Source organism: Castor canadensis, chromosome 8 (genome assembly GCF_047511655.1).
Source record: "Castor canadensis chromosome 8, mCasCan1.hap1v2, whole genome shotgun sequence".
NCBI lineage: Eukaryota > Metazoa > Chordata > Mammalia > Rodentia > Castoridae > Castor > Castor canadensis.
The window spans coordinates 91,901,605-91,920,904 of record NC_133393.1 but is presented as its reverse complement, the minus strand read 5'-3'; the positions used below and the strand labels follow the sequence as shown (position 1 = coordinate 91,920,904).

General features: G+C 37.5%; 1 pseudogene; it reads right to left on the bottom strand.

Annotated features, from left to right (window-relative positions):
- Positions 1-1,007: 1,007 nt before the first annotated feature.
- LOC109677991 (olfactory receptor 9S13-like) lies at positions 1,008-15,171 on the bottom strand (annotated as a pseudogene).
- Positions 15,172-19,300: the final 4,129 nt, after the last annotated feature.

The window sequence follows — 19,300 nt, the reverse complement described above, 5'->3', positions numbered from 1 at the left end:
CATTCATAGTAAGTAAATTTAAATATGATACATAAAAATATAACATTAAAATTATTTGATTTTGAGTGAAAAGGCATATGCAATAAAAACTTTTAAATAATAATTAAATTTAAATATAAATTTTACACTGCTCCATGCCAAATTATTGAAATATTAAAAGAAAATAGAGACAAAATAACATTCATATTAATAATGGCAAGTTTCAAATTTGTTGTGCTTTAATACTTACCACATGCTTTCATCTCTGTTCAAGAATGGCTGTTTTCAAGGCTCTGAAATTATGATTTTGACAATTCCACATAGACTAGATGTATTTGAATGAATATGATTGATAAAAAAATCCTGGCGCTATACTGGTGTTTTGTACTTAAATTTTCTCATTTTAAAAATGGTGTTTAAAAACAAACTATTGTATATTTTGTGTGGTCTTTATGTATCAGATTTTATTATTATATAATTTAATACTTTATGTTGATGATAATGCATTAGTAAAGGATAGCAGAATATTATTGTCACCGTTTTTGTGTGAAGAATTGCCTCTTGCATATAAAATACCTGGGTCTTCTTTACAGAGGCATGGTATTTCCAATGATGAGAGTCCCTGGATACCTGAGAAATGTTATGTTTTCCATTCAAAAGAGGACTATGTAACCATTATGTTTTGCCACCATCACGATGCATTTCACCTTGAGAAAAAGATAAGGAAAACACACAAAGGTATTGTTGTATATAATAACTATATAGTAACAATTCTTTACGTTTACTTCTTGAGGAAAATAAAATTGAAATGAAATTAACATTATTATAACAGCAAATAGGCTGTCATAAGCACCAGCAAATAAAATAAAGATGTGTGTACGTACATTATTAGAATTATTTCATAAACTTAGAAAATCATAAATGGTGCCACATAAAAATATTTTTCTCATACTCTGATTTTACAAGAACAAGATAAGTAGAACACTCAGAAAATAAACTTTATCCACTATATAATGGTTTCATGAATATCACTGAGAAGACCACTTTCCACATATTCTCTTCACAGCATCTTTCACATCTGTGTTTCTCAGACTGTATATTAGAGGGTTCAGCATTGGTGTTATAAGTGTGTAGAACACAGCTATAATCTTGCTTTGCTCTGGTGAGGAGATGGCCCCAGGTTGGGCATACATGAAGAACAAAGTTCCATAGAATAAACTCACCACCAATATATGGGAGCCACAGGTAGAGAAAGTCTTTGTCCTGTCTTGAATAGAAGGGATCTTTAGGACAGTGGAGAGGATACATACATAAGAAACCAGAATGACAGTGGTGGTGGTGATGATGATGAAAGCAGAGAGAATAAGGAGCACAAACTCATTCACAAAGGTGTCAACACAGGAGATCTTGAGCAGGGCTGGGACATCACAGAAAAAGTGGTCCAGTCTGTTTTCTCCACAGAAACGCAAATTGAAGGTGAAACATGTTTGCACTATGGAGTTGATGCATCCACCGACATAGGCTCCAGCTACCAACTGAACACAAACTTTGTGGGACATCTGCACAGGGTAAAGGAGAGGGGAGCAAATGGCTGAGAGCCGATCAAATGCCATCACAGACAGAAGAAAGCCTTTCAGTTGTGACAAACAAGGCAAAGAAGAAAAATTTGACTGCACAACCATTGTATGAAATTTTCTTTTCAGTACTCAAGAAGTTGGCTAACATATTTGGAGCAATGACTGTGGAATAGCAGAGATCTAAATAGGACAAGTTTCTAAGGAAGAAATACATAGGTGTTTGCAGTTTGGAGTCCATCTTAATGACAGTTATCATACTGACATTCCCCAGTACAATCATTGTGTAGATGATCAAGAACATTAAGAACAAGAGGATCTGTAGCTTTGGAGAGGTTCTAAACCCCAGCAGAAAGAACTAGGTCACCTCTGAGTAATTCCTATTCAGCTCTCTCCTCATAGCTGATGCATATGTAGAACTGGAGGGATGGGGAAAATGAAACAAGAAGTGATTAGAATACTTGTTTCAGTGAAAACACCTTAAGAATCAACATGAAAGAAGATTCATCACTTTGATCCAATATTTTATAAAACACTAGTGAACATAATGAATGTGTTATTTTTTAAAAATTCTTCCTAGTGATGAGCTCAATATGATTGCTGAGCCTTTTCAGTTATACTCTCCTGCAAGTAATGCAGATTGACACTCTTAAGTGCTTTTGGGAAATGGAGATTCCAGGAAAATGTCTGGAATCAGGATATTTTAAAAATTTTTATATATATTATGGTCAGTTTATTGCCATTTAAATTTTCTGTATCCTAGCTACTTAGGAGGGAGAGATCGAGAAGATAATATGTTTCATTCTAGCTTAGGCAAATAGTCTGGGAGACCACATTTCAATGTGCCTGTCATCCCCTACAGCAGGGAAGCACAACCAGGAGGAATGTAGGTCAAAGACAACCTGGACAAGAACCTACATAAAAAATAACAAGCCCAAAAAGGACTGGCAGAGTGCCTGCCTAGCAAGCATGAGTCCCTGAGTCCAAAACCCATTTTCAAACTCCTCCCAAAAAAGTTTCTTCCCCTGATGAAAGACATGTCACAAAAACCTTATAATCTATGCCAGAAGATACAACCTACTGTAGCTATAATATTACATACCTCAGAATTTTGAAATAAAAATCATGTTCACTTGATAGTCCTATTTTATTTTTAGTGATTATTTACTTTTTTCAATTACCACAGAAAAATAATATAAAAACTGTACTTGCTTTCTTACATGAGAAATAGGCCTTTAGAACCTGACAAAACCTTCATCCTTTTACATATCAGCATCATTTCATTATTTCTTCCATTAGTTTTATCCCTATAACAATATAAATTCTTGCCAGCTAAATTGATCTGCTAAAAACAGTCAAGTTTTAGTTTATATTTCCTAACCACAAGGAAATAAGACTTTCATTTTCCTTCCTTTCTGTCCTCCCTGCCTCCCTCTCTCCCCTATTTCCTGCTATTTTTCTTTCTTTCCTCCCTATTCTATCCTTCCACAATTTTTGAACACAAATGGAGCTATCTAAAATCTTGGGCAGAGAGATTTCTTGAAAAAGAAACTTAATAACAAACACAAGATAAATGCATATGGAAAATTCAAGGCACAGAGGATAATGTAAAGTAGCCAAGAATGAAAAATAAAAGTAAGATATATGTTTTTAAACAAGCTTTAATTGTATTTATTTTAGCATACTTATTATGACTATGAAATATTCTTAAGTGAAGTACACTGGAGTTATAGGGAATGAAAAAAATTTTTATTCTAATTTTATGATTTAAGAAACTAAATTATTAAAACCAGATTTAAGACATTTATTTAGAATAATGAGATTGAACAGCACACAGGTTCAATAACCTAACATAAAACATAAAAGAATAAAAGAAACCTTATAAACAAAAAAATCAATTACTTATATACTGTGGAAATATATTTTCTAATGCTATAAATTTATAATTACATATGTTTATATGATTATACTTGCATAATTATAGTAAATGCATTAAACTCTAAATTTATGTATCAATTTCTCATAAGTTTTATTTTTCATTAATATTTCCATGCTAAAGCAGGTTGGAACTTGGAATTATTCTAGAATCAGGCTAATATAGGCACAGTAGTCAATTGTTAAAAACAAATATAAACAGAAATATTGACTGATTGATAAGACAAGTATGATCAAACCACTTCTAAAAGGGCCTATTAATGAAAAACTTCATGTATTCTTTAAATTCATATTTTACATTACCAAATTCCTAGTTTCAACAGAAATATTGGATCAAATTTAAGAAATATTACAAAGGCTATCTCAAAAAATGTGTGGAAATAAAAATCTGAAATATAAATTACTCTCAGGAATGATTATTATTTCTTATCTTGATAAAACTATAAAACATTCTAATTCAAGTTCATTCAAGAAAAAACAAAACTATGAAAAGAAAGAAACAAACCCTTTTTTACTTGGAGGTTTTTCCACAACACAGATATCATTTCCTCACTGCTCATATCATGACTCAAATTTGCTAACATGAACAAATAGCAGCAGAATTATAGCTCATCTGTTAACATGTTTACTCTACTTTGGTTTTCTGAAGTATTTCTTTGATTTAACTAACAAACAGACCTGGGATGAATCCCGAGAGAAATTCTCTCATCGGGAGGAAAACCAAACATGTGGGCACTGAGGATTTAAAGGTCTTGTTCATTGGTAAGATATTTTGTGTCATAATGCAAAAAAAGAAAAAAAGGACAGAAAAAATATTAATTGGTAAATATATCAAGCCTTTGGAATGTTAAATGGGCTCTCTGGAGGACAAACGAGGGAGGATAAAAGAAGGAAATTAACAAGGTTGATATGGTTGATGTACTACCTATACAAGAATGAATATAGAATTTTTAAACCTATTGAAATCACCACACAAAGGGGACTAAGGTACAAAGGAGAAAATGAAGAAAATGAACCAATTCCAGTTATGATACATATATTCATGGATATGTCACAAGGAAAGTCCAGGTGTAACTATCTTAAACAGACAAAAATGTCTCCTTTTTTTTTTTTTACAAAAATGGAGAAGGGCAGAACAGGTCCTGTCTGGGGATTTGGTACTAGTGAGGTGGGGAGACTGTGGGGAGAGGGTGTAGAAGGGTGGATATAGTGCATATATTATGCACACATGTATGTAAATGGAAAAATGAAACCTATTGAAACAGTTCCAGGAATAGGGGAGGGGAGATAAAGGAGAATGATGGAGGGGATGAATTCAACTACGATGTATTGTAGAAAACTTTTATAAATGTAAAATGTGCTCCAGCACAACAATAATAATACAAAAAATACCCTCTTGGATAAGTACCTAATTATTTTGTATTCCTGATTTACACAGAGCACTGTTCAATAATTTCATTTGAATGGATTATAGTTTTTATTTTTAGGGACAAATTTTTTACTCTTCTTTAAATGCACTGTGCTGATACTAATCAGAGAAAAATTAAAACAGAAAATAAGTAACCATCAATGGTAACATTAAAGTAAAAATTGGCACAAACTGAAGTAGGCCAGAGAATAGCAAGAGTGAACAGCCATACTAACATCACTGAATTAGGATACAGGAAGAAGTGGTGTTAAAACGTTTTGACACCTGGGAGCTTCTTCAAAAATGAGAATCAGAGGAGTTTGTCCACAAGGTTCCAGAACCAAAAAAATTCCCAAGGAGAAGATTCAAAATGAAAGAAGTACCCTGTCTTCTAGCACCCCAGCTCTCACAATTTGGGTCTTTTGTAATACAACAGTCATAGAAAATTCAAAACAAGTGCGTGGGCTATGTTTGTTGACCTCTACTCTAAAACAAGCAAAGATTCTGCTAATAGCATTTGAGGAAAGAAGCGATCTTTTTAAAAAATTTCAAGGCTTTCCATAATCAACTGAATTTTGCCTTTTTTGTGTTGACTCTCTACTACTAAGGGAATAAGTTTAATTTATCCTGTGTAGATGGCATGTTAAAACACTACAAAATATGTTAATAATAAAATCCGTAAAGAAGATTGAATGTTACCAAACATTTTACTACAAACAAGTACTGAGTTGCAATGGAATAAACACAGAGCCAGAAGACTGGAAGTTCTAAATAAATATGATTAAATATTCTAAAGATCTAGTGCCGTTCAAATTTTTAGATATCATGGTTTATATATTTATATGTTAACATGATGCTATACAAAATACCTCAGTTTCTTTAACAATTTTTAAAGCTCTGTTGTAAAAGAAAAATAATGTAAGATATGACTTTAAGTAATATTTAGAAAGTATTTTGCATTTCAATAAAATAGTCCTGATTGAGTACCTTACCAGATTCAAGTTAAATTTTAACCAAAAAAGCATTCTGGAGTTCTGTACTAATTATGCATAAATCAACATGAAATCCAATGTTGTTATCACAATTTGAAAACTTTCCATATTCCTGATACATTTTAAAACTCTGTATTCAAAACTATGGTATTATTTGTGATACCAGTTTGTATCATTTTTAAAATTCACTCAGGTTGAATATGTTGCCTTAAGATTTCAAAGACTATTTGAATTAGTATTGTATCATTTAAGACCTTGTAGGTGGTTTACCATATTGCTACCATATTTAGACTATAGTTGTCACATGTCAGATAAATTATAAACTCCAAAACTATTTTATACTATTTTCATTAAACAGTTATAGACATTTAAAAAATTCAAAGAATTTTGTATTATTTAATCAAATTTTTACAAATTTCCATGGATTTCAAAACCACTAATTTATTCTAACATTTCCTTTAAGACACAAAAAATTCCATTAGCCTTTCTTATAGTTACATAATGTATTATCTTAGTTTTAATTTATCAGAAAAAAGTTCTTTATTTAGCATTCATCCAAAACTTTATTTTTCCTGGATAAAATACTTTTGGTTGGTCTTCTCTCCAAACACTTTAAAAGTTGTTCCATTGTCCTCTGCCTTCATATTCTTGAGAAGTCCACAGTTATTAAAATTGCTATCTAATGCATAATGTTAACTACTGTTTTCACATTTTTCTGTTGTATTTTTCTTGGATGTTTCTCAGGTAAAGTCTTACACTTTTGTCTGGGCTGGCATTGAGCAATAGATCTTCCTACCTCCATCTCTTGCTTAAATTCTAAGTGTGGTGGCACATGCCTGACTTGGTTGTGAAATTTGGGTCCTGTTATTTTTTTCTCAGGCTGGCCTTGAACAGAAATCCTTCTATCTCTTTCTCCCAAAACACTTTTGCTTCTAAATAGATTTTCATAGCTAAACGTTTCTTGCTTGACATTATTTTCTTTCAGCACTTCAGGACACCAGCTCACTGACGATGGTCTCCATTTTTTTCTGATTTAAAAGCAGTTTATTTGATGTTTCTTTATATTCAGTAAACCCTTTGTTCTATTGCTGCTTTTAAGATTTTATCATTATCTCTGTATTTCAACATTTCTATTGTGGTATACACGACTCTACATCTCTCAGTGCTATGCAATTTGGATTTCATTAAGTGTTTTGAATATACAGGGAAATATTTTTTAGTCACATTTGATAATGTTAGGAAAAACACTGCTCACAAAGAAAACTCATGAGAAAAGTCTCATGTCCATAGAGCAAAGTTTAATGGCAGGCCCAAACTGCCAGGCTGGCCAGGGGGAAGATAGTGCAGCAGCAAACCTGGGCTAGGCATGGCTTTTATAGAAGGGGGGGTTAAGGAAATTAGCACATGCGTGGTAGTCTCTGGTATGAGTGGGGCTGTCTTAGAGCATGGGAATTTGTCCTTGGGAGTTTCTCAAGTGAGGTCTGAGGGTAAAATGGCTGCCAATTTATAAATGGCAACATTATTGTTCTATCATTCCCCCATTTTCTCTTTAACAATGATGAGGGTAGGGGCTGAGAATCAGGAATTGAGGCAAAGCATCAGTCTCTTTAGCTACTTCCTGCTGGCAGGGGGCATTGTATGGGGCAGGATCCTCAGGCTCCTGTGGCGTCCTGGATGGGGCCTTCACAGTAGTTTTTTTTCAGGCAGTTTTGGAGAGATTGATATCCCTGGAGATACAACTGGTTAAATTTTTGATTAGCAGTAGCAGATGTGTAGTATAATACAGGGAGGAAGCTTAGGAATAAGACAGCAAGAAACATAGGCATTAGGATGGGCATTAGCCAGGAGAACCACTGTGAAATGTTGTTCCCTAGAGAATTCCAAGAGTCTTCTAACTCCCTTTTCCATTTTTCTAATTGTTTGAGAGGTGCTGCCGTTGGAGGAACCCATTGAGCTTGACAGCAGTGGGTGTCATGGGAATGACCAGATGAGGGCTGGTTCATTGAAGTCCCAGTGAAGAAAAAGATCCCCTGGTTTAATAGAAATTGTTATAGGAATGGGGCAGGATCTGGTCTACATGCTTTCTGAGAAGTTTCCTGAGAAGGTTAAAGTAAGTCAGGTAGTCAGTCAGCCAGAAGAGCAGAGTCTATTGGAGGCAAGTTTCCTAAGAGAAATGGGTGGCCATACATTATCTAAGACCCAAATAGGAATATTAGGAAGAGCATACAAAGGTGTCTGCTAGGAACTGCATACCTAGGGATCTAAATTCTGCAAAATCCTGTAACTCCCAAGAAAGCTGTAAGCTGTCTTACAGTATGGGGGTTGGGAAATGGAAGATTGGGTTGATGCATTTATGACACAGGGAGTGAATTTGTCCCTTTAAGGCCACACCTAGGTAGGTGACTTGTGGGAGGCAGGGGCTATCAGGATTTAAATGTAACACTCTTGGATAAAAGAGAGTTTTAGCTCATTATTTTATATAAATTGACACATTTAACTTTGTAAATGTTTGTACCATATTTAGACAAAGTATAACATAACACTGTTACAAGGTGGTCATTTAAGACACATAAGCAAATATATAAATGAACTCTGATTTAGTAGTAAAGTGTAACCAGCAGAAAACACAAATAATTTCTTTGATAAAATCTTTCTCTGTAACAATTTTTTGTAGATGTCTTTTTCTCTCCTGTTAATAAGCTCCCAGACATACAGACATAGCTTTAACTACAGACATGGCTAGCTGTATTATTTGGTTCAATGACTTTTTCCCTTCAGCCACAGTCTTTTGAGTTTTTTATGAATATCTGGGGCTGACTGTTAGAAATTTATCTTTGAGGAGAACCTCTCTCACCTGTGACTCTGGGTCAACCATGGTAAGCTTTCTGAGGTCTCTGAACTGTTCTGGGCCTCAGTTTCCTCACTTGAAGAATGAAGGATCTGGTCTAGGTTAAACTACTTTCTTTCATTATGAGATGGCTGAAGTGACATTAATGCCACTTATCTTCCTTACCATTTTTTTTTTTTTTTGATTTAGCAATGCTCGGGAATTGAACCAAGGGCTTTGCACATGCTGGGCAGACTTTTTCATTGAGCTACTTTCTTAGCCCCAAATATCTTTTTTTTTTTTTTGGCTGTATTGGACTTGAACTCAGGGCTTTATTCCTGAAAAGTAGCACTCTACTGCTTCAGCCATATCATCAGCCCCTTTTAATGTGGATCTGTCAAGGGAACTGCCTGTGCCCCTATAGGTAGGCACATTTATTCCCACATTTCCAGGTGCCATGGGTATTTGGGCTCATTGTAAATGGTAGTCATTTTTAACCTGAATGGCCTGGTCAGAACTCATTGTTTTTCTAATGAGACAAGAGTCTGGTCTAGTAGAAGCATAATATCCTTTCATGTCAATTGAAAGGTTTGGATCACAGAGATAAAGGCTTTGATGTATTTATCTGGGCATCAGTATAGTTGTTTAGATGTTTTTTAATTTCCCTTAGATCTGATAACTGGAAGGGGACATAAGATTTGCCCTCTTCCTACCATTGCCTGTTGAAGGGGGAAGCACTCATTAAGAGGTTCTGAGTATTGGGATGGCTTAGAAGGTAGAAATTTGTATAGGGGACCTCAGTTTACTTTTTTCCCCTCTATAGAAAAGGTCTAATTGGAGTATAGTATTGTAATTTAAGGAACCCTGTGAAGGTCACTTCTCTTGGTCACCCAAGACATATTGAGGCCAGGCCTCAGGACAAAGCTTTTAAATCTACAAGCCAGAAGACTGAAAGGTGCAGATCCCATCTAGAAAGAAAAAAACACTAGGATCCTGCCTTTTAACTAACAGCAGGCAGCCTCTTTAATAAAAGCTACTTTTTAACACAGGAATAAATCATCTGTAAAGTTAGAGAAGGACATTCAGAGGGCATCCTTGGTCAATAACAGTACCATATGGGACAACTAGTGTTAATATTTGGATGGAAAAATTTATGTTGAGGCCAAAGGTATAGAAAATTTTAAATGAGAAGTTTAGAGACCACAGTAATGTCCATTTTGCTATTTCTGGAACTATAACCTTGAGCTAACAATTGGCTTACAAGGGCTGGGTCTGATGTCCCGAGGTATGAGGTGGGGCTAGGAGCAGGGCTTGAACAAGGCACCACTCCCTCCACACACACCTGGGACAAATGACCCTAACTACCTAGGCCTGATCCTGCAGCCTGTTGCCCCTCCCCCCTTCCTGTGTACTCTGTGCACGTATATTCTAGGGGAAGTGGCGGTGGGCTGCAGCTACCGCCATGTGTGGCTGGCGGCCCAGAATGTGTTGGGTCCTCTCTATGGATTTTCTTAGCTATGGCAGGCATTTTTGCTGTGTCCAGGAGCCAGCATCCCTGAGCATGAGCATGCCTGTTTGCTTTCCCTCTTCCACTTGTTGGGGCAGAGTTAGGGTGTGAGCATGGCAGCTGCAGTTTTTTGTAAGTGCTTTTTGTAAAGCAGCTGATTTAAAGTTACTTTAGATTGAGAAGCCTGGCAAACTAGTTGGAATAACTTAAGTCATAAGGTACTATGTTACGAGTTTTTCAGGGGAGGCAGGGTCCCAGTAAGCCCAGGGAGGGAGAAGCAGACACAGACAAAGGATATGCGGTGAGGCCATGGAGGAAGCAGAAAAGGTAAAGGAGGGGAAGGCAGAGCCTGGAGGCATGACACATGCCTGAGGGATTAGCCATCACCTGCACCTCTAGGTTGCTCACATTGACTGGTACTGGAACACTTTCAGCAACACGAAACCTCCACTCTCTGGTTGCTGTCTCAGGAAAAAGGGACATTGCGGGGGGGGGGTAGGACTCCCCCAGTGTAGCTGAGGCACACCTGGATAAACCTCAGGCTTGGTCTCAGCCCAAAGGGAGGGAGCATAAGCTCCCTAGAGCCAGAATCACTGTGAGACCAGAGTTGGCAAGGAGTGGCTTATTTAACATCATGATGGAAAAGTCCCTCAGGAAGATAAGAAGAGATAGGCATGGTAAGCAGCACAAGAAGTCTGCTTACATGGGGAAGGAGGAGGTTTGGGAGAGGAATTAGTTGATTTAGAAACCGGTTTAGCAGCTAATAGAATCTGCACAGGGGAACAGAAAGTACAGAGGGAGGGTTTGGTGCAGACATATGGAAAGGATTGGATGTAGAAAAGTTCCTTCCATTTACCAGCATGCTCACAGAGATTGTATAAATCCCTTAAAATATTTGGATTGAAAGTGTCATTAAGTGGCCATTTGGAGGCATTGTCTAATGGATATTGGGGCCAGGCCTTATTACAGAGAAAAATGAGCTTTCATGGCTTAAGCTCAGGCATTAGGTGGAGGGGCCCAAGGTTGGCCAGGAGACATCCCAGTGGGGAGTCTGAAGGAATTTGGGATTGTCTAACTCCGATGGTGAGGCCTGACCTGAGGAGAGATATGGTGGGCATCCCCAAAATATCAGGTCCTCAGGAGAGAGAGAGAGAGAGAGAGAGAGATGTGTAGGGACAGAGTGAGCTGCAACCTAGTGCTAGGGTTTTGAGGAAATAAGAGAGAGTGATCACAGCTCTGCATGAGAAGAGGACTCACTGAGGGAAGAATATTAGCCAGTGGTTGATGGCAGTTGCAGGCATGCTGAGGCAGAGGAACTTCCCTGTGAGCTAATGAGGGAGTGGCACTTTTTAGGATTGGGGGTCCCAGGAAAGCAGCTCAGATCCCGGAGGAAGGGAATGGGAGTTGAGAGAGAGAGAGTGGGATGGGGTGCGGGAAGCTGGGAAAGCAAGGTCAGTGCTGGGAGCACAACCTGATCCCAGTCATAACACCAAATGTTAGGAAAAATGCCGCTCACAAAGAAAGGTCATGAGAAAAATCTCATGTCCATAGAGCAAAGTTTAATGGCAGGCCCAAACTGCCAAGCTGGCCTGGGGAAAGATGGCACAGCAGAAAACCTGGGCCAGGCATGCCTTTTATAGAAGGGGGAGGTTAAGGAAGTTAGCACATGGGCACGGTAGTCTCTGGCAGGGGTAGGGCTGTCTTAGAGCACGGGAATTTGTCTTTGGGAGTTTCTCAAGTGAAGTCTTAGGGTAAGATGGCTGCCAATTTATAAATGGTGACATTATTGTTCTCTCAATAACATTTTAGAATTATTTCTTTGGATATTTTCCCTGTTCATTTATCTCTCCTTCTCTCCTTCTCCTCAAATTTCACTTATGCATCTGTTGACACATCTAATGGTGTCCCACATTTCTCAAAGCCTCTATTTTTATTTATGCTTTTTCATTCTCTGTTTAGTCTGCTTATTATTTATCAATCTTCACTCTCACATATTAGCACATATTGTGCTAATGCAAATAAATCATTAAACTCCTTTATTGAATTTTAATTTTGAGTTTTTACTTAAAATTTTTAATTTTAAAATAAATTTTATCATTTTACTGATACTGCCTATTTTATGAGCTGCTGTTATCATACATTTTAGTTATTTAAACATGGTTTGTTTTAATTCTTTGAATACATTTATAATAACTGCTGTTTTCTTTGCTATGTCTAATACATGAGACTTCTCAAAAGCAGTTTCTCTTCCCTAATTTTTTGTTATGTATATGCATCATACTTTTATGTTCCTTTGCAATGCTCTGAATCTTGTTGTTGTTGAAACTGGGCATTTAAAGAATATATTACAGCAACTCTAGGTAAAAGTTTCTTTCTTCCTCTTTATGGCATGTATCTACTATTATTTGTTCACTTTTCAGTGGCTTTGCTGAATTATTTTATTGAATTCTAGCTCTTCTGAGAAAACTGTGATGTCACCTCTCAGAGGCCCTACTATAGACCTGTGTGGTTTTTCTTGGATAACATTGATTCCATCAGGGCTGTCTTTGGCTGTTTCTGTGCCAGATCACTATGTTAGATGATACTCTTCTGTAGGATTCATGCCCAGCGATAACTTCACTAATTGTTATCTTGTTTTTATTGCTTTGGAAAAGACCTTGGCCTTACAATGCTATCTATCTCTTCATCTCCATTACAAAGGGTAGTGTTTAAGGACAATCTTTGAGATCTATTCTAACTGCAGAAGTCTTTTTTTAGCTTTCTACTTTCTTAGTTCTTTCTGATAAACTTCTAAATGGTCTACAGTTAGGTTTTCACTCTTGTGAAGCTACCACCCTGCTCTCCATTATATTACACCAAATATGTGTTATGCTTGAGACCACACCTATTCTTTAACTTCCTCATACCTTGCTCCAAATTAAATCAACTCACTCAGGGATACCTTAGTTACTGCAACCTGCCTTTCATTATGAGTACAATCTCTTTTCTACTTTTATGGAATGAGGGGGAGGAACAGTAGCCCACTTCTCTCAATGTGGTACCCTTACTTTTTGAGCAGGTTTCTGGGTGGTATCAGTAGAGCATGGTCTTCTAAGCTTATGTTTCTTAGTATAGAATCTCTGCCCTTTTAGGGGACTGGAACAACAGAATTGAGACCCCTGTTTTTGTGGTATGTCATGCTTAGAATAGAATTTCTATCCTATGAGTGGAGCCTGGGTAGATGAAGAGATCCTCAGATATTTTATTTACTCTTGCCTTGACCAACTCTAATCAAGTTTCAGTAACATGGAGAGAAAGAGGGTAAGAAATCCTGGCAGACTTATACTTCCAGAGAGATATGGTCAATTTTAACTGGGATTTAGGGTAAAGAGGAAGTCCCATGTTCTTGTCTTTATTTACCTGAGTGATGTACAATTAGGTTTACCTGAAAGGAGTAGGAGGGAGGAATCCCTTGTTAAATGTGGCACACTCATGGGATTCTCCCTGAGAATCAGTAGATCTTCTTAAACAAACATTGCTTCATTTGATGTATCCTTGGGATAATTGCAAGGTAATTAAAATATTTTAAATAGTTTTTACCATTTATTTTTTTTTATTGTTTTATTATTCACATGTGCATACAACACTTGGGTCATTTCTCCCCCCTGCCCCCACCCCCTCCCTTACCACCCACTCCACCCCTCCCTCTTCTCCCAACCCCCTCAATACCCAGAAGAAACTATTTTGCCCTTATCTCTAATTTTGTTGAAGAGAGAGTATAAACAATAATAGGAAGGAACAAGTGTTTTTGCTGGTTGATATAAGGATAGCTATACAGGGAGTTGACTCACATCAATTTCCTGTGCATGTGTGTTATCTTCTAGGTTAATTCTTTTTGATCTAACCTTTTCTGTAGTTCCTGGTCCCCTTCTCCTATTGGCCTCAGTTGCTTTTAAGGTATCTGCTTTAGTTTCTCTGTGTTAAGGGCAACAAATGCTAGCAAATAGTTTTTACTATTTATGATTGTTTTGCTAAGGAGTGGTTCTTTAGATCCCCTTACACCACCATTCCAGATGTTGCCTTCCTGATAGTGTTTTAAAAACACAAGCATAAGCTTACTGTAAATCTAGGAATTGCAATTCTCAAAACTTACCAAAAAGAAAGGAAGACATGTCCAGGAAAATAGATAATGTGCAAATGTTCATGTTGAGGCAAGTGAGGTTAGGGATAGTCTGGGACTGTTCCCCCTCTTGGCTCAAGGGCTCCTCCTCCTAGCCCATATGTGAGAGGAGCCAGGTAATGATGTAATGTCTCCCTATCTCCAAGTTCAAGGTGGTACAAAAATACCATATCAAGAGACTTCGATTTTTACTTTTGGAAAAATCTGCTTGGATTTTTCCTTTGAGAGCACAAAAACCAGGATCTTCTGATCACAGACTGCACCAGCGCTGGTAACATTTGTGGGGAAGCCAACCAGGAGAAACTGACCAGTGAGATCCCAATATGCTATCTCTGCCAATCTTTGTTTTAATCCATCTTTCTCTGCCTCTGGTACCATGCCACACCACCTGATGCTTCAGAATCAAACACCACTCATCGCTTGGGTGGTATGGGATGCTAGTGCTGGGGCATTCACCAGATGCACAGGACTCATTTGGAGCCCTGGAACATACACACTGCACCCCACTGGCAGGACTCCCCAACCCCCACAAGCATCCCAAAGCACAGTGTTCATGTCCTAGTTCCCTGGTAGTGACCCAGGGAATGGACCTCATTAAGTGCTAGCTGGCCTTTCCTAACCCTTAATCCCCTCCACCAGTCCTTTCCTTCACTGCAGTGGGAAACCCTCCTCCAAGATCTCTAACCCCCCATGTAGCCAGGGACAATTAGAAATGCCCTTACCTTTTTGGCTGAGCTTCTCCACACTGCACCACATCTTTCTGTTCTTCTCTTCTATTCTTTCTCCCCATAACACAGGTATTTTTTTTAATTTGTTATTCATTTATTCACATGTGCATACATTGTTTGAGCCATTTCTCCTCCTGCCCCTGGCACCCTCTCTCTTCCCCCCAACCTCCCTCCCTTCCAGGCAGAACCTCTTCTACCCTTATCTCTAATTTTGTTGAAGAGAAAACATAAGCATTGATAGAACAATAATGTCACCATTTATAAATCAGCAGCCATTTTATCCTCAGACCTCACTTGAGAAACTTCCAAGGACAACCCCACCCTTAAACAAATTCCCATGCTCTAAGACAACCCCACCCTTACCAGAAGCTACTGCGCATGAGCTAACTTCCTTAACCTCCCCCTTCTATAAAAGCCACACCTGGCCCAGATTTGCTGCTGCACCATCTTTTCCCCAGCAAGCCTGGCAGTTTGGCCCTGCCATTAAACTTTGCTCTATGGACGTGAGACTTTTCTTGTGAGCTTTCTTTGTGAGTGGCATTTTTCCTAACAAGCATAAGAAAAATGAAGTGTTTTTGCTAGTTAAGGATAGTTACACAGAGAGATTCCTAGCATTGCTTCCATGTACAAATGTGTTACATCCCAAGTTGATTCATCTCTAACTGATCTTTACACTGGTTCCTGATCCCATTCTCATGTTGACCTCTGTCACTTTAAGGTTTCTGTATTAGTTTCTCTGCAGTAGGGACATCAAACACTTTCATGTTTTGGGTTTCCTACCAATCCCCATACCTCCGGTATGTGCACTCCACTTAGTATGTGACCCAAGTCAAACAATATTGCTGTATTTGCCCTAAATCTAAAGTCCACATTTGAGGGAGAACATACAAGTTTTGGTCTTCTGAGTCTGGCTAACCTTGCTCAGGATGATGGTCTCCAGTTCCACCCATTTATATGAGAATAATAAGATTTCATTTTCTTCATGGCTGAGTAAACCTCCATTGTGTATAAGTACCACATTTTCTTAATCCATTCATCAGTACCATTCACCTTGGCTGTTTCCATAACTTAGCTATTGTGCATAGTGCTGCAATAAACATAGGTGTGCAGGTGACTTTGGAGTAACCTCTGTCGCATTCCTTTGGGTTTATCCCCAGGAGTGGGATTGCTGGATCATATGGCAGACCTATGTTTAGATCTTAAAGAGGCCTCCATATTTTTTTCCAGAGTGGTTGCACTATCTTGCATTCCCACCAGCAGTGTATAAGGGTTCCTTTTTCCCCACTTCCTCACCAACACATGTTGTTAGTGGTGTTGCTAATGATGGCTATTCTAACAGGGGTGAGGTAGAACCTTAGTGTGGTTTCGATTTGCATTTCCTTTATGGTTAAAGATGGGGAGCACTTTTTCATGTGTTTTTTTGCCATTTGAATTTCTTCTTTTGAGAAAGTCCTGCCTAATTCAGTTGCCCATTGCTATATTGATTCATTGATTTTGGGAGAGTAGTTTTTTGAGTTCCCTGTATATTCTGGTTATCAGTGCTTTGTCTGATGTATAGCTAGCAAATATTTTCTCCCACTCTGTGGGTGGTCTCTTTGGTTTAGAGACCATTTCTTTTGTTGTGCAGAAGCTTTTTAATTTTATGAAGCACCATTTGTCCATCCTTTCTCTAAGTTGCTGAGCTGTTGGGAACGTTCTTGCCTATACTTCCAGAGTATTCCCTGCTCTTTCCTGAAATAACTATAGAGTTTTGGGTCTCATATTAAGGTCCTTGATGCATTTTGAGTTATTACTAATACAGGGTGATAAACATGGATCTAGTTTCAGCTTCTTGCAGATGGATAAATGTTTTTACCAGCAACATTTGTTGAAGAGGCTGTCTTTTCTCCACTGTATATTTTGGCACCTTTGTCAAAAATAAGGTGCACATAGCTGTGTGGATTCATATCTGGGTCCTCTATTCTGTTCCTCTGGTCTTCATGTCTCTTTTTGTGCCAGTATCATGCTGTTTTTATTGCTATTGCTTTGTAATATAGTTTGAAGTTGGGTATTGTGATACCTCCAGCATTGCTATTTTACTGAGTATACTCATGAGCACAAGAGACCTCTCCAGCTTGTGTTGTCTTCCTTGATCTCTTTCTTCAGGAGTTTGTAGTTCCCCTTGTAGAGGTCATTCACATCCTTTGTTAAGTTACTCCTAGGTATTTGATTTTTTTGAGGCTATTGTAAATGGAATTGTTTCCATATGCTCTTTCTCACTTTGTTCGTTATTAGTGTATAGAAAAGCTAATGAGTTTTGGAAGATGATTTTGTATTGTGCCACCTTGCTGGTGCTGTTAATAGTATCTAGGAGTTTTCAGGAAGAGTTTTTCAGGTTTTAAGTTATAGGATCATATTGTCTGCACATAGGATATTTTGACAGTTTCTTTTCCTAGTTGTATTCCTTTCATTTCTTCTAGCCTAATTGCTCTGGCTATAAATTCCAATACTATGTTGAATAAGAGTGGGAATAGTGAGCACCCTGTCTCATTCCTGATTTTAGGGGAAATGGTTTCAGTTTTTCACCATTAAGTATGATGTTAGCTGTAGGTTTGTCAAATATAGACTTTACAATGTTGAGGTACTTTCCTTCTATTCCTAGTTTTCTTAGAGCTTTTATCATGAAGTGGTGTTGGATCTTGTCAAAGGCTCTTTCTGCATCTATTGAGATGATCAAGTGATTTTTTTCCTTTGGTTCTATTAATGTGCTGTGTTAAATTTATAGACTTGAGTATGTTGAACCACACCTGCATCCCTGGGATGAGGCCAACTTAGTTGTGGTGAACGATCTTTCTAATGTGTTGTTGCACTCAGGTTGTCTTTATTTTATTGAGGATTTTTGAATCCATGTTCATTAAGGCAATTGCCCATAGTTCTCCTTTCTGGAGGTGTCTTTGTCTGGTTTTGAGATGAGTGTAATACTGTCTTCATAGAGTAAGTTAGGCAGTTTTCCTTCCCTTTCTATTTTTTGGAAAAGTTTAAGGAGGCTTGGTATTAGCTCTTCTTTAAACTTCTGATAGAATTCAGCAGAGAATCCATCAGGTCCTGGACTTTTCTTTTTGGGGAGACTATTGCTGCTTCAATTTCATTTTGTGTTATAGATCCATTCAGGTGCTTAATGTCCTCTTGGTTCAATTTTGGATGGTCATAAGTATCTAGAAATCTGTCCATTTCTTCAAGATTTTCAAATTTATTAGAATATAGGTTCTCAAAGTAGTCTCTGATGATCCCTGAATTTCTGTGGGGTTTGTTGTTATCTCCCCTTTTGCATTTCTGATTTACTGATTTGTTTTCTTCTCTCCTCATTTTAGTTGGGTTTGCCAGGGGTCTGTCAATCTTATTTATTTTTTCAAAGAACCAGCTTTTTGTTTTATTGATTCTTTGTATGGTTTTTTTGTTTGTTTCTAGTTCATTGATTTCAGCACTTATTTTTATTATTTCTCTCCTTCTGTCTGTTTTAGGATTGGCTTATTCTTGTTTTTCCAGGAGTTTGAGATGTATCATTAGATTATTGATTTGAGATCTTTCTGTCCTTTTAATATATGCACTCATGGCTGTAAACTTTCTTTCAGGATTGCCTTTGCAGTTTATCATAGGTTCTGGTAGGTCGTGTTTTCATTTTCAATAACTTCAAGGGATCTTTTAATTTCCTCTTTCATATGATCAATGCCCATTGATCATTGAGCAATGTGCTTTTCAGCTTCCAACTGCATGTTTTTTGGTATTGTTTATGCTGTTCAGTTCCAGTTGTAATGCATTGTCATCATATAGAATTCATGGGATTGTTTCTATTTTCTTATATTTGCTGAGGCTTGCTTTGTGCCTTAAGATAAGATCAATTTTGGAGGAGATTACATGGGCTGCTGAGAAGAATGTATATTGTGCAGAAGTTGGATGAAATATTCTGTAGACATCGGCTAGGTCCATTTGATCTCCAGTGTGATTTAGATCTAGGTCTTCTTTATTGATTTTTTCTTTGGATGGCCTATTTATTGGTGATAAGTAGGTATTAAAGTCTTCCACTACCACTGTGTTGGAGTTTACATATGTTTTTAGGTCTTTCCGAGTATGTTTGATGAAATTGGGTGCATTGACATTAGGTTTGTATAGGTTGATAACTGTTATTTCCTTTTGGTGTATTTCCCCTTTTAT